Source organism: Salmo trutta, chromosome 14, assembly GCF_901001165.1.
Source record: "Salmo trutta chromosome 14, fSalTru1.1, whole genome shotgun sequence".
NCBI lineage: Eukaryota > Metazoa > Chordata > Actinopteri > Salmoniformes > Salmonidae > Salmo > Salmo trutta.
The window spans coordinates 26,068,010-26,093,276 of NC_042970.1; the positions used below are offsets into that span (position 1 = coordinate 26,068,010).

A 25,267-nucleotide genomic window follows, 5' to 3' on the forward strand; every position below is an offset into this window, starting at 1 on the left:
GCCACCTGTGGTAAATTCAATTGATTGGACTGGATTTGGAAAGGTACACACCTGTCTATATAAGGTCACACAGTTGACAGTGCATGTCAGAGCAAAAACCAAGCCATGAGGTCTAAGGAATTGTCCGTAGAGCGCTGAGACAGGATTGTGTCGAGGCACAGATCTGGGGAAGGGTACCAAAAACATTTCTGCAGGTCCCAAGAACACAGTGGCCTCCATCATTCTTAAGCCAGCAGCATTTAAGCTAGCAGCATTACCACCCTGCATACCACTACTGGCTTGCTTCTGAAACTAAGCAGGGTTGGTCGTGGTCAGTCCCTGGATGGGAGACCAGATGCTGCTGGAAGTGGTGTTGGAAGGCCAGTAGGAGGCACTCTTTTCTCTGGTCTATAAAATATCCCAATGCCCCAGAGCAGTGATTGCCCTACACTGCCCTGTGTAGGGTGCTGTCTCTCGGATGGGACATTAAACGGGTGTCCTGACTCTCTGAGGTCATTAAAGATCCCATGGCACTTATCGTAAGACTAGGGGTGTTAACCCCGGTGTCCTGGCTAAATTCCCAATCTGGCCCTCAAACCATCATGGTTACCTAATAATCCCCAGTTTACAATTGGCTCATTCATCCCCCTCCTCTCCCCTGTAACTATTCCCCAGGTCGTTGCTGTAAATGAGAACGTGTTCTCAGTCAACTTACCTGGTAAAATAACAGAAAAATAAATTCTTAAATTGAAGAAGTTTGGAACCACCAAGACTCTTCCTAGAACTGGCTGCCCGGTCAAACTGAGCAATCGGGGAGAAGGGCCTTGGTCAGGGAGGTGACCAAGAACCTGATGGTCACTGACAGAGCTCTAGAGTTCCTCTGTGGAGGAGAATATTTCAGAAGGACAACCATCTCTGCAGCACTCCACCAATCAGGCCTTTATGGTAGAGTGCCCAGATGGAAGCCACTCCTCAAAAAAAGCCTGCTTGGAGTTTGCCAAAAGGCACCTAAAGACTCAGACCATGAGAAACAAGATTCTCTGGTCTAATGAAACCAAGATTGAACTCTTTGGCCTGGATGCCAAGTGTCACGTCTGGAGGAAACCTGGCACCATCCCTATGGTGAAGCGTGGTGGCAGCATCATGATGTGTGGATGTTTTTCCAGAGACAGGGACTGAGAGACTAGTCCGGCAAGCACACAGCTAAGACAACGCAGGAGTGGCTTCAGGACAAGTCTCTGAATGTCCTTGAGTGGCCTAGCCAGAGATCTGGATCGAACATCTCTGGAGAGACCTGAAACTAGCTGTGCAGCAACGCTCCCAATCCAACCTGACAGAACTTGCGAGGATCTGCTGAGAGGAATTGGGAGAAACTCCCCAAATACAGGTGTGCCAAGCTTGTAGCGTCATACCCAAGAAGCCTCGAGGCTGTAATCGCTGCCAAAGAAGCTTCAACAAATTGCTGAGTAAAGGGTACAGTTGATGTCGGAAGTTTACATACACCTTAGCCAAATACATTTAAACTGTTTTTCACAATTCCTGAAGTTCAGAAGTTTACATACACTCAATTAGCATTTGGTAGCATTGCCTTTAAATTGATTAACTTGGGTCAAACGTGTTGGGTAGTCTTCCACAAGCTTCCCACAATAAGTTGGGTGAATTTTGGCCCATTCCTCAGGTTTGTAAGGCCTCCTTGCTCGCAAATGCTTTTTCAGTTCTGCCCACAAATTTTCTGTAGGATTGAGGTCAGGGCTTTGTGATGGCCACTCCAATACCTTGACTTAGTTGTCCTTAACTTGTTATGGATAGGGGGCAGTATTTTCACGGCCGGATAAAAAACAAACCCGATTTAATCTGATTATTACTCCTGCCCAGAAACTAGAATATGCATATAATTATTAGCTTTGGATAGAAAACACTCCAAAGTTTCTAAAACTGTTTGAATGGTGTCTGTGAGTATAACAGAACTCATTTGGCAGGCCAAAACCTGAGAAGATTCCAAACAGGGAGCACCCTCTCTGACCATTTCTTGGCCTTCTTGATCATCTCTATCCAAAACAGGGGATCTCTGTTGTAACGTGACATTTTCTAACGCTCCCATAGGCTCTCAGAAGGCGCCAGAACGGTGAATGATGACTTTGCAGGCCATGGCTGAAAAACAGTAGCGCATTTGGATAGTGGTCGATCTGAGAACAATGAGACTGGGGGCGCGTGCACAAGACGACTCCATGTTTTTATTTTTTCGTCTTTGAACGAAAACAGGGTTTCCCGGTCGGAATATTATCGCTTTTTTACGAGAAAAATCACATAAAAATTGATTTTAAACAGCGTTTGACATGCTTCGAAGTACGGTAATGGAATATTTTGAATTTTTTTGTCACGAAACGCGTCACCCTTTACCCTTCGGATAGTTTCTTGAACGCACAAACAAAACGCATTCTGACGAAGAACAGCAAAGGTAATCCAATTTTTCTTATAGTAAATCTGAGTTTGGTGAGGGCCAAACTTGGTGGGTGTCAAAATAGCTAGCCATGATGGCTGGGCTATGTACTCAGAATATTGCAAAATGTGCTTTCACCGAAAAGCTATTTTAAAATCGGACACCGCGATTGCATAAAGGAGTTCTGTATCTATAATTCTTAAAATAATTGTTATGTTTTTTGTGAACGTTTATCGTGAGTAATTTAGTAAATTCACCGGAAGTGTTCGGTGGGAATGCTAGTTCTGAACGTCACATGCTAATGTAAAAAGCTGGTTTTTTATATAAATATGAACTTGATTTAACAAAACATGCATGTATTGTATAACATAATGTCCTAGGAGTGTCATCTGATGAAGATCATCAAAGGTTAGTGCTGCATTTAGCTGTGGTTTTGTTTTTTGTGACATTATATGCTAGCTTGAAAAATGGGTGTCTATTTCTGGCTGGGTACTCTGCTGACATAATCTAATGTTTTGCTTTCGCTGTAAAGCCTTTTTGAAATTGGACAGTGTGGTTTGATAAAGGAGAGTCTTGTCTTTAAAATGGTGTAAAATAGTCATATATTTGAAAAATGGAAGTTTTGGGATTTTTGAGGAATTTGTAATTCGCGCCACGCCTATCATTGGATATCGGAGCAGGTGTTCCGCTAGCGGAACGTCTAGATGTAAGAGGTTTTAAGCCATTTTGCCACAACTTTGGAAGTATTCTTGGGGTCATTGTCCATTTGGAAGACCCATTTGCGACCAAGCTTTAACTTCCTGACTGATGTCTTGAGATGTTGCTTCAATGTATCCATATCATTTTCCTCCCTCATGATGTCATCTATTTTGTGAAGTGCACCAGTCCCTCCTGCAGCAAAGCACCCCCAAAACATGCCGCCACCCCCGTGCTTTACGGTTGGGATGGTGTTCTTCGGCTTGCAAGCCTCCCCCTTTTTCCTCCAAACATAACAATGGTCATTTTGGCCAAACAGTTCTATATTTTTGTCCAGAGGACATTTCTCCAAAAAGCACGAACTTCGTCCCCATGTGCAGTTGCAAACCGTAGTCTGGCTTTTTTATGGCGGTCTTGGAACAGTGGTTTCCTCCTTGCTGAGCGGTCTTTCAGGTTATGTCGATATAGGAATCATTTTACTGTGGATATAGATACTTTTGTACCTGTTTCCTCCAGCATCTTCACAAGGTCCTTTGCTGTTGTTCTGGGATTGACTTGCACTTTTCGCACCAAAGTACGTTCATTTCTAGGAGACAGAACACGTCTCCTTCCTGAGTGGTATGACGGCTGCGTGGTCCCATGGTGTTAATACTTGTGTACTAGTGTTTGTACAGATGAACGTGGTACCTTCAGGAGTTTGGAAATTGCTTCCAAGGATAAACCAGACTTGTGGAGGTCTACAATTTTGTTTGTTTGAGGTCTTGGCTGATTTCTTTTGATTTTCACCTGATGTCAAGCAAAGAGGCACTGAGTTTGAAGGTAGGCCTTGAAATACATCCACAGGTACACCTCCAATTGACTCAAATGATGTAAATTAGCCTATCAGAAGCTTCTAAAGCCATGACATCATTTTCTGGAATTTTCCAAGCTGTTTAAAAGCACAGTCAGCTTAGTGTATGTAAACGTCTGAACCACTGGAATTGTGATACAGTGAATTATGAGTGAAATAATCTGTCTGTCTGTAAACAATTGTTGGAAAAATTACTTGTGTCATGCACAAAGTAGATGTCCTAACCGACTTGACAAAACTATAGTTTGTAAACAAGACATTTGTGGTGTGGTTGAAAAACAAGTTAATGACTCCAATGTAAGTGTATGTAAACTTCCGATTTCAACTGTATGTTGAAAACGTTTTTGGGAGATGCGATGGATCATTGAGATATCATTCAATATTCCCTTTCTTTTGATGTTCAGTGAAATCATCCCATGTGACGAATCAACTCATTTAATTAAAGTAAAATTCGTAACCAAATTCTTTTTTTTCTCTATTGGAAGGATTTATCATTTGCAATTATGTCTACTTATGATAAGGTAAAATGTTTATGTTTCTGTCTCCATATAATATGTAAAAATATATCCAATGCAAAAAACCTTACATTTAAATGGTATTAATATTAATTTGCATATATTCTCATTAATTCCCACAGAAAGTTTCCACCTCTGAATATTGGGTCGTTGAAGATTTTGTACTGAAGAAAGTTGTATTGCATGCTCAAAAATATGCTGGTTGTCATACCGCTGCTGCCATTTTAATCGCATTTGAGAACATGTTTGAAACTTGGAAACATGAACACACTAGCTAGCTCCATTCGAACAACTGACTCGAGAAATAAGCTCATCAACTGCGCCTGCAGCAGACGTGATACCCTCTGTCATGGCATTGAAACGCCTGCTCAACAAAACTGCGGACACAGGCTGTGAACATGCGATTCGGTGGCATTCTCTCTTTACTGTGTCGTCACCATGCTCAATGCTATGTACAAGGACCGCTACTTCGATGCAGTCAAAAAACTGGGTTTACGTGAAATGTTACATACACAGCTGGACAAGATGGAAACGGACACAGTGACAGTGCGCACCGAGGAAGAGAGGCCACGGACAGACAGAGCTGAAACTTCACTGCTTGACATGTATGATGAAATCCTGGTTGAGAATGAAACAACTGAACAAATGAACAACAAAACAGCACAGCAAGTAAGTGAAATAAATAGGTTTTGATTATGTTTTACTGGTAATTGGGAGATACGTAAATGCCAACAAAATTACTTTTTGGTCAGTTTGTGTGTGTGTGTGTGTGTGGGGTGGTGGGGTGTGTGTAACCTTGATTTAACTAGGGAAGTCAGTTAAGAACAAATTCTTATTTACAATGATGGCCTACCACGGCCCCACACGGACGACGCTGGGCCAATTGTGCCCCGCCCTATGGAACTCACAATCACGGCCAGATGTGATACAGCCTGGATTCTTACCAGGGACCGTAATGACGCCTCTTGCACTGAGATGCAGTGCCTTAGACCGCTGCGTCCGTGTGTGTGTTAACTATTTAACTGTACTAGAATGCTTAACTTCTCTAGGGTAGGGGGCAGTATTTTGACGTACGGATGAAAGGCGTGCCCGTAGTAAACTGCCTGCTACTCAGGCTCAGAAGGTAGGATATGCATATTATTAGTAGATTTGGATAGAAAACACTCTGAAGTTTCTAAAACTGTTTGAATGATGTCTGTGAGTATAACAGATCTCATATGGCAGGCAAAAACCTGAGAAAAATCCAACCAGGAAGTGTGGAAATCTGAGGTTTGTAGTTTTTCAAGTGATTGCCTATACAGTATACAGTGACTTAGGGTTCATTTTGCACTTCCTAAGGCTTCCACTAGATGTCAACAGTCTTTAGAAAGTTGTTTCATGCTTCCACTGTGACTGGGGAGAGAATAAGAGCTGACTCAACAAGTTGGCTGCCTGAGGCCAATGAGTTGTTTACTGCGCGGTCACACAGGCACGCCGTTCCTTTTTTTTCCTCTGGAATGAATACGCAATTGTCTGGGTTGGAATATTATAGAATATTTAGGATAAAAAGACCCTAAGGACTGATTGTAAACATCGTTTGACATGTTTCTATGAACGGTAATGGAACTTTTTGACTTTGTCTCTAATTAACATAGTCTAATGCTATGCTTTCGCCGTAAAGTCTTTTTGAAATCGGACACTGTGGTTGGATTAACGAGAAGTCCATCTTTAAAATGGTGTATAATACTTGTATGTGTGAGAAATTTGAATTGTGAGATTTTTGTTGTTTTGAATTTGGCGCTCCGCTATTTCACTGGCTGTTGACGGGGTGGCGTTAGCATCCCACATTTCCAAGAGAGGTTCAAAGGCCGCACATTTTATTTTAAATCATCGGTATTGGGTTTTTTCGGCAAGGAAAATATCAGATATCGGTACTTGCCAAAAATGTCATATCGGTGCATCACTACGCTAGCGTCCCACCCGCGGGACACACTATTCAACAGCCAGTGAAATAGCAGAATCCCAGTTCCACAATAAATGTAAATTTGTTTCGATAAAGTCCATCCTTTTTGTCCAAATACCTCCCTTTTGTTTGCGCGTTCAGTCGAGTAATCCTAATCCACTGTGCTCGCGCAGTGAGTTCAGACGAAAAGTCAAAAAAATTATATTACAGTTTGTAGAAACATGTCAAACGATGTACTGAAGCTTGAGCTTGACATATCGCGCATCCCGCAAAGGCGTTGCAAACATTTACGATAGCAAATTTAAATTTACAAAAAACCCTGACGTTTTTGTCTTTTGAGCTTCTAGTCATGAAATCTATGCAGCCTACTCAATCACTTTTTATAGCTACTGTTTACAGGCCTCCTGGGCCATATGCAGCGTTCCTCACCGAGTTCCTATCGGACCTTGTAGTCATAGCAGATAATATTCTAATTTTTGGTGACTTTAATATTCACATGGAAAAGTCCACAGACCCACTCCAAAAGGCCATCATCGACTCATTGGGTTTTGTCCAACATGTCTCCGGACCTACTCACTGCCACAGTCATACTCTGGACCTAGTTTTGTCCCATGGAATAAATGTTGTGGATCTTAATATTTTTCCTCATAATCCTAGACTATTGGACCACCATTTTATTACGTTTGCAATCGCAACAAATAATCTGCTCAGATCCCAACCAAGGAGCATCAAAAGTCATGCTATAAATTCTCAGACAACCCAAAGATTCCTTGATGCCCTTCCAGACTCCCTCTGCCTACCCAAGGATGTCAGAGGACAAAAATCAGTTAACCACCTAACTGAGGAACTCAATTTAACCTTGCGCAATATCCTAGATGCAGTTGCACCCCTAAAAAATTAAAAACATTTGTCATAATTAACTAGCTCCCTGGTATACAGAAAATACCCAAGCTCTGAAACAAGCTTCCAGAAAATTTATTTTTGATACTGTCGCAAAGCTAACTAAAAAGCAGCATTCACCAAGAGAGGATGGCTTTCACTTCAGCAGTAATAAATTCTTTAACTTTGAGGAAAAGATCATGATCATTAGAAAGCAAATGATGGACTCCTATTTAAATCTGCGTATTCCTCCAAAGCTCAATTGTCCTCAGTCTGCACAACTCTGCCAGGACCTAGGATCAAGGGAGACACTAAAGTGTTTTAGTACTATATCTATTGACACGATGATGAAAATAATCATGGCCTCTAACCCCTCAAGCTGCATACTGGATCCTATTCCAACTAAACTACTGAAAGAGCTGCTTCCTGTGCTTGGCCCTCCTATGTTGAACACAATAAACGGCTCTCTACCCACCGGATGTGTACCAAACTCACTAAAAGTGGCAGTAATAAAGCCTCTCTTGAAAAAGCCAAACCTTGACCCAGAAAATATAAAAAACTAAAATCGGCCTATATCGAATCTCCCATTGCTCTCAAACATTTTTTAAAAAGCTGTTGCACAGCAACTCACTGCCTTCCTGAAGACAAACAATGTATACGAAATGCTTCAGTCTGGTTTTAGACCCCATCATAGCACTGAGACTGCACTTGTGAAGGTGGTAAATGACCTTTTAATGGCGTCAGACCGAGGCTCGTGCTCCTAGACCTTAGTGCTGCTTTTGATACCATCGATCACGATATTCTTTTGGAGAGATTGGAAACCCAAATTGGTCTACACGGACAAGTTCTGGCCTGGTTTAGATCTTATCTGTCGGAAAGATATCAGTTTGTCTCTGAATGGTTTGTCCTCTGACAAATCAACTGTAAATTTCGGTGTTCCTCAAGGTTCCGTTTTAGGACCACTATTGTTTTCACTATATATTTTACCTCTTGGGGATGTCATTCGAAAACATTGTTAACTTTCACTGTTATGTGGATGACACACTGCTGTACATTTCAATGAAACATGGTGAAGCCCCAAAATTGCCCTCGCTGGAAGCCTGTGTTTCAGACATAAGGAAGTGGATGGCTGCAAACGTTCTATTTTTAAACTCGGACAAAACAGAGATGCTTGTTCTAGGTCCCAAGAAACAAAGAGATCTTCTGTTGAATCTGACAATTAATCTGGATGGTTGTACAGTTATCTCAAATAAAACTGTGAAGGACCTCGGCATTCCTCTGGACCCTGATCTCTCTTTTGACAAACATATCAAGATTGTTTCAAGGACAGCTTTTTTCCATCTGCATAACATTGCAAAGATCAGAAATTTTCTGTCCAAAATTGATGCAGAAAAATGTATCCATGCTTTTGTTACTTCTAGGTTAGACTACTGCAATGCTCTACTTTCCGGCTACCCGGATAAAGCACTAAATAAACTTCAGTTAGTGCTAAATACGGCTGCTAGAATCCTGACTAGAACCAAAGAATTTGATCATATTACTCCAGTGCTAGCCTCCCGTTAAGGCAAGGGCTGATTTCAAGGTTTTACTGCTAACCTACAAAGCATTACATGGGCTTGCTCCTACCCATCTTTCCGATTTGGTCCTGCCGTACATACCTACACGTACGCTACGGTCACAAGACGCAGGCCTCCTAATTGTCCCTAGAATTTCTAAGCAAACAGCTGGAGGCAGGGCTTTCTCCTATAGAGCTCCATTTTTATGGAATAGTCTGCCTGTTCACCGGACGTGCTACCTGTCCCAGACCTGCGGTTTTCAACTCTCTAGAGACAGCAGGAGCGGTAGAGATACTCTCAATGATCGGCTATGAAAAGCCAACTGACATTTACTCAGAAGAGGACTGGCCACCCCTCATAGCCTGGTTCCTCTAGGTTTTTGCCTTTCTAGGGAATTTTTCCTAGCCACCATGCTTCTACACCTGCATTGCTTGTTGTTTGGGGTTTTACGCTGGTTTTCTGTACAGCACTTTGAGATTAGAGGTCGACCAATTAATCGGAATGGCCGATTAATTAGGGCCGATTTCAAGTTTTCATAACAATCAGAAATCGGTATTTTGGACGCCGATTTGGCCGATTTTTTTTTTTACATTAATTTTTTTACACCTTAATTTAACTTGGCTAGTTATTTAAGAACACATTCTTATTTTCAATAACGGCCTAGGAACGGTGGGTTAACTGCCTTGTTCAGGGGCAGATCGACAGATTTTTACCTTGTCAGCTCGGGGATTCAATCTTGCAACCTTACGGTTAACTAGTCCAACGCTCTAACCACCTGCTTTACATTGCACTCCACGACGAGCCTGCCTGTTACGCGAATGCAGTAAGAAGCCAAGGTAAGTTCCTAGCTAGCATTAAACTTCTTATAAAAAACAATCAATCAATCATAATCACTAGTTAACTACACATGGTTGATGATATTACTAGTTTATCTAGCCTGTCCTGCGTTGCATATAATCGCTTAGGTACACGTTGCTCCAACGTGTACCTAACCATAAACATCAATGCCTTTCTTAAAATCAATACACAAGTATATATCTTTAAACCTGCATATTTAGTTAATATTGCCTGCTAACATGAATTTCTTTTAACTAGGGAAAATGTGTCACTTCTCTTGCAACAGAGTCAGGGTATATGAAGCAGTTTGGGCCGCCTGGCTCGTTGCGAACTGTGAAGACTATTTCTTCCTAACAAAGACAGCTGACTTGCCAAACGGGGGGATGATTTAAAAAAAAGCGCATTTGCGAAAAAAGCACAACCGTTGCACGACTGTACCTAACCATAAACATCAACGCCTTTCTTAAAATCAATACACATAAGTATATATTTTTAAACCTGCATATTTAGCTAAAAGAAATCCAGGTTAGCAGGCAATATTAACCAGGTGAAATTGTGTCACTTCTCTTGCGTTCATTGCACGCAGAGTCAGGGTATATGCAACAGTTTGGGCCGCCTGGCTCGTTGCGAACTAATTTGCCTGAATTTTACGTAATTATGACATAACATTGAAGGTTGTGCAATGTAACAGGAATATTTAGACTTAGGGATGCCACCCGTTAGATAAAATACGGAACGGTTCCGTATTTCACTGACAAGAAAAACGTTTTGTTTTCGAGATGATAGTTTCCGGATTCGACCATATTAATGACCTAAGGCTCGTATTTCTGTGTGTTTATTATATTATAATTAAGTCTATGATTTGATAGAGCAGTCTGACTGAGCGGTGGTAGGCAGCAGCAGGCTCGTAAGCATTCATTCAAACAGCACTTCCGTGCGTTTTGCCAGCAGCTCTTCGCTGTGCTTCAAGCATTGCGCTGGTTATGACTTCAAGCCTATCAACTCCCAAGATTAGGCTGGTGTAGCCGATGTGAAATGGCTAGCTAGTTAGCCAGGTGCGCGCTAATAGCGTTTCAAACGTCACTCGCTCTGAGACTTGGAGTAGTTGTTCCCCTTGCTCTACATGGGTAACTCTGCTTCGAGGGTGGCAGTTGTCGATGTGTTCCTGGTTCGAGCCCAGGTAGGAGCGAGGAGAGGGACGGAAGCTATACTGTTACACTGGCAATACTAAAGTGCCTATAAGAACATCCAATAGTCAAAGGTATATGAAATACAAATCGTATAGAGAGAAATAGTCCTATAGGAACACATCGACAACAGCCACCCTCGAAGCAGCGTTCCCCATGTAGAGCAAGGGGAACAACTACTCCAAGTCTCAGAGCGAGTGACGTTTGAAACGCTATTAGCGTGCACCTGGCTAACTAGCTAGCCATTTCACATCGGTTACACCAGCCTAATCTTGGGAGTTGACAGGCTTGAAGTCATAAACAGCGCAATGCATTGCGAAGGGCTGCTGTTTGAATGAACGCTTACGAGCCTGCTGCTGCCTACCATCGCTCAGTCAGACTGCTCTATCAAATCATGGACTTAATTATAACACACAGAAATACGAGCCTTAGGTCATTAATATGGTCGAATCCGGAAACTATCATCTCGAAAACAAAACGTTTTTCCTGTCAGTGAAATACGGAACCGTTCCGTATTTTATCTAACGGGTGGCATCCCTAAGTCTAAATATTCCTGTTACATTGCACAACCTTCAATGTTATGTCATAATTACGTAAAATTCTGGCAAATTAGTTCGCAACGAGCCAGGCGGCCCAAACTGTTGCATATACCCTGACTCTGCGTGCAATGAACGCAAGAGAAGTGACACAATTTCACCTGGTTAATATTGCCTGCTAACCTGGATTTCTTTTAGTTAAATATGCAGGTTTAAAAATATATACTTCTATGTATTGACTTTAAGAAAGGCATTGATGTTCATGGTTAGGTACAGTCATGCAACGATTGTGCTTTTTTCGCAAATGCGCTTTTGTTAAATCATCCCCCGTTTGGCGAAGTCGGCTGTCTTTGTTAGGAAGAAATAGTCTTCACAGTTCGCAACGAGCCAGGCGGCCCAAACTGCTACATATACCCTGACTCTGTTTGCAAGAGAAGTGACACAAAAAATGCCCAGTACAAGTACAGACTATCCCTCTACCTTTAAAATGACACTAGTGTGTACTGTGACTTAATTTTAAATGCCCTCTGAATTGCCTTCAAAAGTTGGGAAGTAACATTAAAACAAAAACCTAAAATCTAACCTCATGGGTGTGGTATATTTAATAATAATTTATACTTTTCTATGGCGCTTTTCATTACAATCTAAAAATGCTTTAAAGCTGCAATATGTAACTTTTTGGGGCAACCCAACCAAATTCACATAGAAATGTTAGTTATAGATCTGTAATTCTCATTGACAGCTAGTCTAAGAAACGGTAGATATATTCTGTATATACTTTCTATGCTTCCCGTTCTGACGTTATTTTTGTCTTTTAACTTTCAGTTTTGTACACCACCTGGAAACACAATATTTGGGTTTATTGAAAATATACACTGCTCAAAAAAATAAAGGGAACACTTAAACAACACAATGTAACTCCAAGTCAATCACACTTCTGTGAAATCAAACTGTCCACTTAGGAAGCAACACTGATTGACAATACATTTCACATGCTGTTGTGCAAATGGAATAGACAACAGGTGGAAGTTATAGGCAATTAGCAAGACACCCCCAATAAAGGAGTGGTTCTGCAGGTGGGGACCACAGACCACTTCTCAGTTCCTATGCTTCCTGGCTGATGTTTTGGTCACTTTTGAATGCTGGCGGTGCTTTCACTCTAGTGGTAGCATGAGACGGAGTCTACAACCCACACAAGTGGCTCAGGTAGTGCAGCTCATCCAGGATGGCACATCAATGCGAGCTGTGGCAAGAAGAATGACCTCCAGCAGGCCACAAATGTGCATGTGTCTGCTCAAACGGTCAGAAACAGACTCCATGAGGGTGGTATGAGGGCCCGACATCCACAGGTGGGAGTTGTGCTTACAGCCCAACACCGTGCAGGACGTTTGGCATTTGCCAGAGAACACCAAGATTGGCAAATTCGCCACTGGCGCCCTGTGCTCTTCACAGATGAAAGCAGGTTCACATTGAGCACGTGACAGAGTCTGGAAACGCCGTGGAGAACGTTCTGCTGCCTGCAACATCCCCCAGCATGACCGGTTTGGCGGTGGGTCAGTCATGGTGTGGGGTGGCATTTCTTTGGGGGGCCGCACAGCCCTCCATGTGCTCGCCAGAGGTAGCCTGACTACTAGCATGCCCAGGCGTTGGTGGGAGGTCATACAGGCACGTGGAGGCCACACACACTACTGAGCCTCATTTTGACTTGTTTTAAGGACATTACATCAAAGTTGGATCAGCCTGTAGTGTGGTTTTCCACTTTAATTTTGAGTGTGACTCCAAATCCAGACCTCCATGGGTTGATAAATTGGATTTCCATTGATTATTTTTGTGTGATTTTGTTGTCAGCACATTCAACTATGTAAAGAAAAAAGTATTTAATAAGATTATTTCATTCATTCCAATCTAGGATGTGTTATTTTAGTGTTCCCTTTATTTTTTTTAGCAGTATATTTCACAGCAGTTTAGATGGTACAATGATTATATACACTATGCATTGCTTGTTTTGTCACAAACTTAAATTAGGCTAACTATTTAGATTTTTAGCAACCAGGGAATGGCGCAGCGATTGCCAATTGGCATCCAGGACCCAAACTACCCATTATGACACTGAGGTATCACACAGCACATTGTGTTCCAAAGCAAGCATTTCTCAAGAAAACATTGATAATGATATCAGAGGGAGCAGAACATCCAGCCAAGGGTTTTGGGAGATCTTGGGAGACCCTGACTATCATGACAAAAAACAAGGGCATAGCAGGCCAGTCACCCAGCTGCATCGAAGGTACAGTAGTTGACTGCTAAGAAAGCAAGTCAAGCACCATCCCCAGGGTGGTCTTGTCAGCCTTGTCATGCTCTCAGTTATGTCCAACCAGGGACAGGCTGGCCCACAGCTGGCAGAGACTTGCTAAATGTCTTCTGATGAGCCCAGTGCTTTCAATCCTCTGTGCTCACTAGTCACTACCATTGCTCATGCCTGACCTATTTTTCCCTTTGTTGTTTAGTCCCACGTAGGGGAACGATTCCTTTGAGATTGAGTCATAGAATAGTGTCTGGTTTGAACCATACTGATAATCTGTAGCTTCGGGGGTGCTGTTTGATAGAGGTATTTATAGACTGTAGTAAGCGAGGAATGTTCAGTATGAGATTAGTTATGTGGTTTTGTTATTGAGGTTTACTGGGGGAGTCAGTAGGGTTTTAGCACCTAACAGCTGGGTGTAGTATCGTTCTAATTGAAGATGTAGAGAAAGAGCAGGCAGGTCCTCTGGGCTACATCTGGTGTGGGTGATTTTTTTTGTAGCATGCTGCCACATAAGGCTGAACAGTATGGGCCCAAAAATCGAATAGCGATAAAAATTCTAGGGATGCACGATATATATAGGTGAACATATCAGAATCGGACAATATTAGCTAAAAATGCCAACATCGGTATCGGCCCGATGTCTAGTTTAATGCCGATGTCAACGCTACCGTGCATATCTACAGGGCGTAATCATGCTACGTAACATTTTGCGCTACACGTGCAACACAGCATTCCTAACCTAGCCCACAATGTCTGCTGTGTGGATCGAGCAGTCAACAAGTCGAGCAGTCATTTGAAAGAATAAGAAAATTTCAGCAAGACAACTCAAACGCGAAATATATTAACGCCAAGATAATGGTATTCATTGCCCTTAATTAACAATTAGCCGTTCTCTGTCATGGGTGATGTTGGCTTTCGCCGACTGGTCGAGCACCGGTACAAACTATAAAGTGCGCTATTTTCCAGATGTTGCTCTACCGGAGTTGCACAGTAATAGCGTTACTGCTATTAGCTTCACAACATACATACTATGGAACGCCGTTTGGGTCGTTGCATGTCAAAAAAAGATACAGTAGCACTGTCAAAGCTGTACAAAAAAGTCTGCAAACAAGTAAACACTTGCCACGAACTATGTGTTTACAGTATTTGACGTGTATCTTTTTTGACACGCGTAGACCCAAACGGCGTTCCATAGAAATCCAGGTTGAGAATGAAACGACTGAACAAATGAACAAGAAACAGCACAGCAAGTAAGTGAAAGAAATAGGTTTTGATTATGTTTTACTGGTAATGGGGACATACGTAAATGCTAACAAAATAACTTTTTTGTGTGTGTGTGTGTAACCTTTTATTTAACTAGGCAAGTCAGTTAAGAACAAATTCTTATTTACAATGACGGCCTGGATTCGAACCAGGAAGATGCAGTGCCTTAGACCGCTGCGTCCATGTGTGTGTGTTAACTATTTAACTGTACTAGAATGCTTAAAAGGGCACTAAAATTGTAAATATCGGATATCGGTATCGGGGTTTTTTGCAAGCAAAATATTGGGTATTGGCCAAAAATGTCATATCGGTGCATCACTAAAAAATACATTTTAAAAGATTGCGATTTGACTTGTGATTTAGATCAAACCACTTGGGTGAACTGTTGGAATTGGAAATTAAATGATTATTCTAGTTCTATAATTGGAATTACAATGGGCACTTTGAATATGTTTGAAACGTTAACGAATGAAAAAGCCAGGGAGGAATTATTGTGACATTGTAGTAACCTGTTGGCCAGTGTTTTCCAGGGGACCCTAAGATGTTACATTTTTCTCTTGATTCATGTAACATATTCATGCTTTGCCTATTCTTCTTTTATTTAGAACATACCGTAGCACAAACAACATGCTGGTATAGGCCTATAGATCAAGGCCTATTGATCTAAGCCTACATCAGCACTAGTATCAGGCTGTAGCGAACTAGCTATTAACATTAGCGGGTAGCACAAAATTGTTTTATGCCACAACTTTGTAAGAAAATACAAACTAACTAGCTATTTGCAGAGAGTAAGATACACAAACAAATAGTGTAAATATAGAACTCATATGGATTGTTGCATCTGTTGCATTGACCATGCACAGTGAACTTGGAACGGCAAGTGGTGGTGTTCGAGCAACTGCACTCCTTGATTGACAGGGGCGGGGCCTGGTGTGTGTTGGAAGCGGGAGAGAGATGACTCAAGTAGCAAATGGAGTAAACTATTAAAATGGACATTACATGCGGCAGAGTGGCGTTTCAAAATATTGCAGATTCAAACTCTTGCAATATGGATATTGAATTTTCTACCTAAATTCGATTAATTGTGCAGCCTTACTGCCACACATCCTTAGTGAATGGGCTAGAGGTCGACCGATTAATCGGAATGGCCGATTAATTAGGGCCGATTTCAAGTTTTCATAACAATCGGAAATCGGTATTTTTGGACCCCGATTTGGCCGATTTGTTTTTTATTATTATTTTTGGGGGGGGCACAGATGTCAATTCAACATCTATTCAACATTGGTTCAACATAATTTCATTGAAATTACGTGGAAACAATGTTGATTCAACCAATGTGTGCCAAGTGGGTCAGGCCTTATTGCTTAAATACACCACACCACTCTGGCATTATTGCTTGAATAAAGCTAGCCTACCCTTAGACATGAGCTGTCTCACTGCTTACTCTGAACTATGTCTAGTTTCAGTCAATAAAATGAAAACAGCAACTCATGCTGTTTAGTCGTGGATGAGAAAATATGACTTTGCAGTTACAAGCCAGCAGACACTCCTAGAGCAAACTAAAGCCAAGCGTCAATCCACTACAATCATCCTCAGACAAGCCCAGACTACCACAAGGGTGACACGGTCTTCAATTAGCCCTCTTTCCCTGGGATGCAGTGGAGGCCAAGACTTAACTGTTATCCCCCTGGTAGAAGAGAAGAGGCCTGGGCTGGTGGGCTCATGCAGCTGAAGTCTGCAGACACCAATCCCCCTGTGACCAGGAGGTCTCCCTGTGAGGGATGATCTCTGCAGAGGTAAAGGATTAGCTCTCCATGAGGAAGTAAATTAATACAAACTTTGATGCATCATGGGTGGGGCAGGGGCAAGACTAGCAGTAAGGGCAGTTCCCCCATCTTGCTTATTTACAGAGTAGGCTATCAACCATAAAAAGAATGCCACTTTATCCCAACAGCAGAGATTTGCATATTTCTTGAGTCTTCAGAAGTATTGAATACAATGGAATGAGTGCCTTGGCCAGCAGCAAGTTGTTGTCATATATTCGGAAATCTAAATATCCGATTAGGTTGGGTCAAATGAGTGAGTTAAGAACTTCACACACACACACACACACACACACACGGGATGACTGTAAATTCTGCATGTTCAAATAGTAACCTACACACTACTCCCAGAGCACTGTGACCTGGTGTCCAAGGGAAGATGTCTATCCCATAATACTTTTCTGTCATACTGAGCACTAAATGGGAGTCCCAGTACAATTAACCTCAAAAGCCTTGAGGAAATTACAGGAGCTTCACTGTAATAATCATAACCAAATATATATATTTTTTAATTATCCAGTTTGACAGCTTACATAGTGACGATTGGTAGGTATGTAATATGCATGTAATATACCCAGACACAAATTGAACAGAGGTGTGGGGTACTCATGTAGCCTATATTTATATATATTTGTGTAATTTGGGTCACAGAGAGCCAAGGGCACCACAACTAGCCCGTTACTACAATGAGCGTTCAGCCATAACGTTAACGTTACTGCACTTGTCAAAATAAGTAACCCCCTCCTCCCCCACGCCCTAGGGGTCGTTACCCAAGGGACACAGTCTCAAAAGGCACCAACCTACCCCCTCCAAAAATGTCCAGGGAAGGTAGTGCTGGGTGTTTGAGAATGTACAACCCATGCAAAGGCACATGCAGACAGCGAACACCAACTAGCTGATACGAGCACTTCTGTTTTTAAAAACACAAAATAGTTCCGTTTATGCCTGCTTATTAATGTGTTCCTGTGTAATGCACAAATGCAATGAAGTTCATATAGTTTAGCTAGCTAACTGCTAACGTCAGCCAGCCAGCTCTGTCAGGGCTCTGCCAGTCAGACACGGAAGGTTGTCTGCTCAATAAAGGTCCCTCCCGGCTAGCATGTACATGCTCAGACAAACACGGTCATTAACCGCAGAAGTACAACTAGAGGACCGAGGCCGATAACGAACTTTCATAACAAAATAAAATGTTGTTGCCATACCTTCCCCAAATGCCTTGTATTTCCCCGCTTGGAAATACTCTCGTGTTCCTTTCCTGTTATTCTACACCATTTCTGAATCTTGTTTTTTTTCTGATACAGTCGGAATAAATCAGCACAAGTGTAGGAGCAGGGGTGGGAGGAAAAAAATCTATGAATTAGCGTTCCAGAATATAACATGTGACATGTATTCACCCAATGGGCAGAACGTTCAGACTACATGGTCGTCACTAGTTACCACAGTCACAAAGTAATAAACCCCGCCTATTTCTACAATTTATCTTCTTAAAATCTGATTGTAAACTTAACCCTATCATTAACCCTAACCTTAACGACACGCATAACCTTCTCCCTAACCTTAAATGAATACAGAAAAGCAAATTTGTACGAATTTTTACTTTGTGGCTGTGCTATCTAGTGGTTACCGTACTACAGGAACTGTCATGGTCTCCATAGCAACACAGAGGGATTTAACCCTTGCCGGGATTTTATTGACTCATGCCCTTAAATTGTTACGTAGACAGCGCAGTGTTTGAAAATAATGTATGAGCAAAAAGAGAGAGCGAGCGAAATAGAAAAGAGTGAATGTTGCATTGTGAAATATCTTATTCGATAATGAGGTCCGCATCAATTCTGGATAAGAAAATTGTAAAAATTGGCATTTTCAAAATGATCATATAGAACTACAATTCTATGTCAGCTGCTATCATCTTCCACTAAATTATGGTAATATTGTCCAGAGTACAATTCAGGGCTGGGGGAAGGGATACACCCGTTTTATTATGTCAGAGGGTAGGGGTTACAATGCAGGCAAATGTATTCAAATGTCAGAGTGTAAGTGCTTTCACAAATGCAGTGCATGAAAACACAATAGGCTCTGTGGCAATGCTGATTGGTCAAAGATGTAATAGGGCATATGATGCCATCAGAGGAGGCTGGTGGGAGGAGCTATAGGAGGATGGGCTCATTGTAATGGCTGGAATGGAATTTATGGAACGGTATCAAACACAGCAAATATTTGGAAACCACATTTGACTCCATTCCATTTATTCCATTCCAGCCATTACAATGAGCCCATCCTCCTATAGCTCATCACACCAGCCTCCTCTGGTGGCCATACAATTCCATGTCATTTGGGAAACCTCATTATGAGGCATGTGTGGGGCACGGAACCTTATCCTTGACCTCAGGGGGTTGTGCACCATCAGCCAGTCACCCCTTTGAAGCCTCAGTGAGTTTTCCATAATTTTTCTCTCATTAAACCAATGAGAGAAAAATGTCATTTTCTGTTCACACCGCATGTAAGCTACTGTTAAAAGTAACATGTATGACTGAACAGAGGCAGATTCAGAAAAGCAAGTGCTGTAGTTTGAAATGATGACAAGGGATGGACAGGCTCTTTCTCAAAAATCTAAAATGTTCTGAAAGATGATGTACTTTTCTACATTTTTTTGTAATGCTTCAAAGCCTTACACATCAACTTTGAATCATGAGGCTGAGGCTCGAATTTTGACCAATGGTAATAATATGAAGATAGAATAGATGAATTGCTACTGTTTCAGGGTGTGTTTCCTGTAACATGAGCAGGAAATGAAAATGGAGTGCAAATGCTGAATAATTTATCAGAAAACTACATATTTGGTTGGACCATGAGTTAATTATCTGCTCTTTCACAGCCCCCTTGATACCTACCTCCCAGAACCTTCATAGAGGGGAGGTTTCAGTAACTTGGTTATTCCCAAAAGACCCGTTATTATGAGCTGAAAAGGCAGACAGCAGGATAATGCAATGGTATGCAATACCTCAAATCAACTATGACGAGGTGTGTTCCATACACCATTCTGCCATATCATGAAGCAAATGTGTGTATTATTCATGACAATCATAATGAAATATTGATGGCTACCTCAGCTTAGTTGATCCCCTGGTTGACTAAAAACATTAGCCTGTCGTCTATGAGCCAATCCCTTTTTCTCATATGCACTAATGCTTTCAACAGCATCATCATTAGTTGAGCATGCAAACTCACAAATCAATATATAAACAGAATATATAGTCCTAGTTTCATATAGTCCTAGATCTGAAACTAAACAGAAACCGACATGGATGTGTCTACATTAAACTGTTGTGAGTAGAAGAGTTAGAATAATTGTTTTACAATCCAGTGCAGTTTGGCTTTCTTGTAAAAAATGTAAAGTAATAACACCAGATTCTCTGTTGTGGTGCTGTTGTAGACCAGATGTGAGGAGTTATTAGAGAATGGGCTCATTGCATATGAATCACCCAGTTAGTTCAGCACGGAGCACATTCACAGTCACCAAGTGGACAATATTGAAACGTGTGTAGCTTATCAACCTCCTGAAATGAGCTGCAGCAAGGATCACAAAATAACACAGCCACCTGCTGGTGGAAAAATAAGCTGCATTACTCAGGATGTGCTACCCTATCTTTACAATGATTAAATTAAATCCACATGAAACCCATAACCAAACAAAAGGAGAACATATCAATCTACATAATACAAAAAAAAGGCCTACAATTTGCTCAGAGCTATGAAGTTGTAAGATACCATCTCTCTGAGGCACACTATTTTGAGAGGTGGCCTAGTTGTGAATTCAATTAAGAAATCTGAGATACTGCCACAAGTTCACTGAATGGCCTTGTATAAAGTGAGAAAAAAAACCAGTCTGAAACCCCATGATGGGCTGATGGTCTCCCTGAGAAGCTAATGGTTTCATAGCATTAGTGCATCAGGTGATGAAAGGAGAGGAGAAAGGGACAAGTGAATCATCAGTGGGAGGCTGGGACTGACTGACATCCGCTAACTTTATTTTTACTCTCTTCACCTCTTTTTTCTCTCCAGGATCATAGATTCAGAAGACTGATGCTGTACACTCCTATAACAGATGGTCTTTCTATTAACTCCATTGTTGTGATAACAGAGACTTGAGGATGACTGTTATCAATGGGGTTAAAAAGGTGCAGATCATCTCCACAGAGAAAACAGCCTTGGTGAAGGTACCTTACGATACAGAGGTAAGCACCTGTTGATTTCATTGTGCAATGGTAGGCCATTACCATTTATATTTATACTTTTGTCAATGTAGGGTACTCATATTACAATGTGGGGTAGATATACTTTGATGAACGTGTTCGATTATTGGACCTGGTTACTTTACAGTGAATATCTTTCAACTTAGATCTTGCAATCCCTTCCATTATAGTGCAGTAGCTAAAGGGTGCATAAGTAATATATGCTTTATTGAATGAGTGTCAAATAAATCAATGTGACAAAGGGTAAGCTGAAGAAATTCATTACACAATATTTCTGTGGTACTGTCAGGATCCGGAAAACAACACCTACACTGTGTTGATAGAAGAGAGTCAATGATGAGGGACAAGGCTTGCATTCCTGTGTAATAAGATAATTGTTTGGTATTAAAGCTGAAATAATGTATGTAGTGTACATACCAGACATATTTGACTGGTTAGTATAGGATACAACTGTAACAAAAGCTGATATTGGCGTGGAAACATTTGGCCTAAACTTACTGTGACTCATGCGTAAGAGCTCTGCCAGACACAAATCCACTCTGACGTACCAGTCAGTTTGAACTGTATCTGCTGGTCACTGTGCATCACCCATAAAACTAAAGGGGGTCTCATATCACAGAGGGCAGAATCTTCCTCAGAGCAGATTTATTTTGTCTCTGCTGGTTGCCCCAGAGTAAACTCCTGCTCTCTCCTGCCAATATGTTGCAGACAGTAATCTTGTCTGGCATGGAGATTGAAGGCTGCTACTGAATGACCAGCTGCATTGTCAGGTCACAGAGCCTGTAAATATACAGAGTTTGTAAGTTGACCTTCATAGAAATAGACCTATCAACTTAATATCTTATTTCATTCATATATCAAAACTGCTGAACTCCATGACTATGCTATAAAACACAATCACTAAATTACAATTACATATATTCCAAAACACTATATCCATTTTCAGAAATGTTGGTAAATGAGCTTTTATTGTTTGAAGAAAGTGTGTTTTTTCACTATCTAATCATATTGTTTTAAAAATATATTTTTATTTAACTAGGCAAGTCAGTTAAGAACAAATTCTTATTTTCAATGATGGCCTAGGAACAGTGGGTTGTTCAGGGGAAGAACGACAGATTTTTACCTTGTCAGCTCGGGGATTTGATCTTGCAATTTTTCAGTTACTAGTTCAACACTCTAACCACTAGGCTACGCTGCCACCCCGAATATATTTGTTTAAAATCTCTCTCTTACTTGGTTTAATTTCAGAGTGACAAATAATCATGTTTTCTTGCAAAATGTCTCTCAGAGAAATAAGTAGTACTGCTAGGTTTTACACAGTCAAATGTAACAAATAACTACATTTTAAACAGTCAAATGTAAAAAATGTGAATTCAATATTTGTTAAAAAAATATTTAATATCAGATCTAGATGTAAAACATCTACATTTGATATTTTTGTAATTTAGCAGATGTGCTTATCCAGAGTGACTTACAGTAAGTTTATTAATCTTAAAGGAATACATTTGTATGCCTCTGTGTCCAGTATGAAAGGTAGAGGTAGATTTGCGAGCCAGTGCTTACTAGCGTTAGCACAATGACTGGAAGTCTATGGGTATCTGCACAATGACTGGAAGTCTATGGGTATCTGCACAATGACTGGAAGTCTATGGGTATCTGCTACATCTGCACAATGACTGTATCTGCGAGCATCTGCACAATGACTGGAAGCTGGTGAAAGCTGGGTGTGAGGTCGTCTGGCAGTACTGTCTGTGAGATGCTTGGCAAAGTGTGTGAAATGCCAGCAGCAGTGCTTGGGTAACAGTCTGAGAGGAAAAAAATACTACTACACTAGACTATTACACTACACCAGTGGTTCCCAAACTTTTTATAGTGCCGTACCCCTTCAAACATTCAACCTCCAGCTGCATACCCCCTCTAGCACCAGGATCAGCGCACTCTCAAATGTTGTTTTTTGCCATCATTGTAAGCCTGCCACACACACTATACGATACATTTATTAAACATAAGAATGAGTGTGAGTTGTCGTCACAACCCGGCTCGTGGGAAGTGACAAAGAGCTCTTATAGGACCAGGGCACAAATAATAATATAATAATAAATCATTTTTCTCTTTATTTAACCATCTTAAATATAAAACCTTATTTGTTCATTGAAAATTGTGAATAATTCACCACAGATGAATGAGAAGGGCGTGCTTGAAAGGATGCACATAACTCTGCAATATTGGGTTGTATTGGAGAGTCTCAATCTTAAATCATTTTCCACACACAGTCTGTGCTTGTATTTAGTTTTTATGCTAGTGAGGGCCGAGAATCCACTCTCACATAGGTACGGTGGTTGCAAAGGGCAACAGTGTCCTTTAACAGCGCAATTTACCAAGACAGGATACTCTGAGCGCAGCCCAATCCAGAAATCTGTCAGTGGCTTCTGATCAAATTCAATTTTCACAGAACCGCTTGTTGCAATTTCGATGAGGCTCTTGTTCAGATATCGGTAAGTGGACTGGAGGCAGGGCATGAAAGGGATTACGAATCCAGTTGTTTGTGTCATCCGTTTCGGGAAAGTACTTGTGTAATTGCGCACCCTACTCACTCAGGTGCTTCGCTGTATCACATTTGACATTGTCCATAAGCTTGAGTTCATTTGCACACAAAAAATCATATAATGATAGAAGGACCTGTGTGTTGTCCTTGTTAATGCAGACAGAGAAGAGCTCCAACTTCTTAATCATAGCCTCAATTTAGTCCTGCACATTGAATATAGTTGCGGTGAATCCCTGTAATTCTAGATTCAGATCATTCAGGCGAGAAAAAAACATCACCTAGATAGGTAAGTCTTGTGAGAAACTCGGCATCATGCAAGCGGTCAGACAAGCTCATCTCTCAATTTAAAAAAAACGTGTCAATACTTTGCCCCTTGATAACCAGCAAACTTCTGTATGTTGTAAAAGCGTTACATGGTTCTCTGCCCATATCACTGCATAATGCAGAAAATACACGAGTTCAGGGGCCTTGCTTTAACAAAGTTAACCATTTTCACTGTAGTGACCAAAATGTCCTTCAAGCTGTCAGGCATTCCCTTGCTAGCAAGAGCCTCTTGGTGGATGCTGCAGTGTACCCAAGTGGCGTCGGGAGCAACTGCTTGCACGCGCGTTACCACTCCACTATGTCTACCTTTCATGGCTTTTGCGCTATCAGTACAGATACCAACACATCTTGACCACCGAAGTCCATTTGATGTCACAAAGCTGTCCAGTACTTTACAAATATCCTCTCGTTGTCCTGTTATATGTCTCTACACGGGCCTTACTTTTTTTTAACCATTTATCAATTTTTTAGCAAACGGAATGAGCAGCAGCTACGTTTGGCTACATACGGACCGTTAGTGGAATTCCAGTGAGAGAGTAAGGTTAATGTGATTGGATGTTAATTCTTTGACTATGCTACCTGTATTTGCCACTGTGATGTTATTTCGCTGTAACGGCTGTCGTAGAGATGGGACCAAAGCGCAGCGTGTTGAGTGCTCATGATGATAAATTATTTTAACTCAAAAACACTAAAGACAAAATAACAAACAGAAAACGAAAGCGCACAGTTCTGTCAGGTACATAGACTAAACAGAATACAACTACCCACAAACACATGTGGGAAAAAACCCTACTTAAGTATGATCTCCAATTAGAGACAACGAGGACCAGCTGCCTCTAATTGGAGATTATCCCCCAAAAAAACAACATAGAAATAGAAAACTAGAACTAAACATAGAAAACATAGAAAAACACAAAACTCCCCGTCACGCCCTGACCTACTCTACCATAGAAAATAACATCTTACTATGGTAAGGACGTGACATTCGCTGAATTGAACTGGTTGAATTTTATTTTTGGCAGTGAAATGAGGCTACTCAGGCGAGAAAAAAACCTCACCCAAATGTATAGCCCCGTTAGAAAATATAAATGAACTGTTTGAAAATGTGAAGAAAAATTTTAAATATATACACCACAGTTCAAAAGTTTGGGGGCACTTAGAAATGTCTTTGTTTTGAAAGAAAAGCAATTTTTTGTCCATTAAAACAACATCAAATTGATCAGAAATACAGTGTAGACATTGATAATATTGTAAATGACTATTGTAGCTGGAAACGGCAGATTTTTAATGGAATATCTACATAGGCGTACAGAGGCCCATTATCAGCAACCATCACTCCT

The 25,267-nt window shown here is 41.2% G+C and overlaps 1 protein-coding gene across 2 annotated transcripts in view; it reads right to left on the minus strand.

Moving 5' to 3' along the window:
* The window catches only part of LOC115207682 (polyhomeotic-like protein 2), a 41,274-nt gene extending 23,100 nt beyond the window's left edge, over positions 1–18,174 (minus strand). The window contains exons 1-2 of one of the 2 annotated variants that reach the window (XM_029775038.1): positions 18,008–18,174; positions 16,660–16,770 (exon numbers count right to left, since the gene is read on the minus strand). The gene's annotated coding sequence lies outside the window, so the exon portion shown is untranslated. The remainder of the gene's footprint in view (positions 1–16,659; positions 16,771–18,007) is intronic. The other variant, XM_029775037.1, reaches the window with a different exon arrangement.
* Between the last annotated feature and the right edge of the window lie 7,093 nt (positions 18,175–25,267).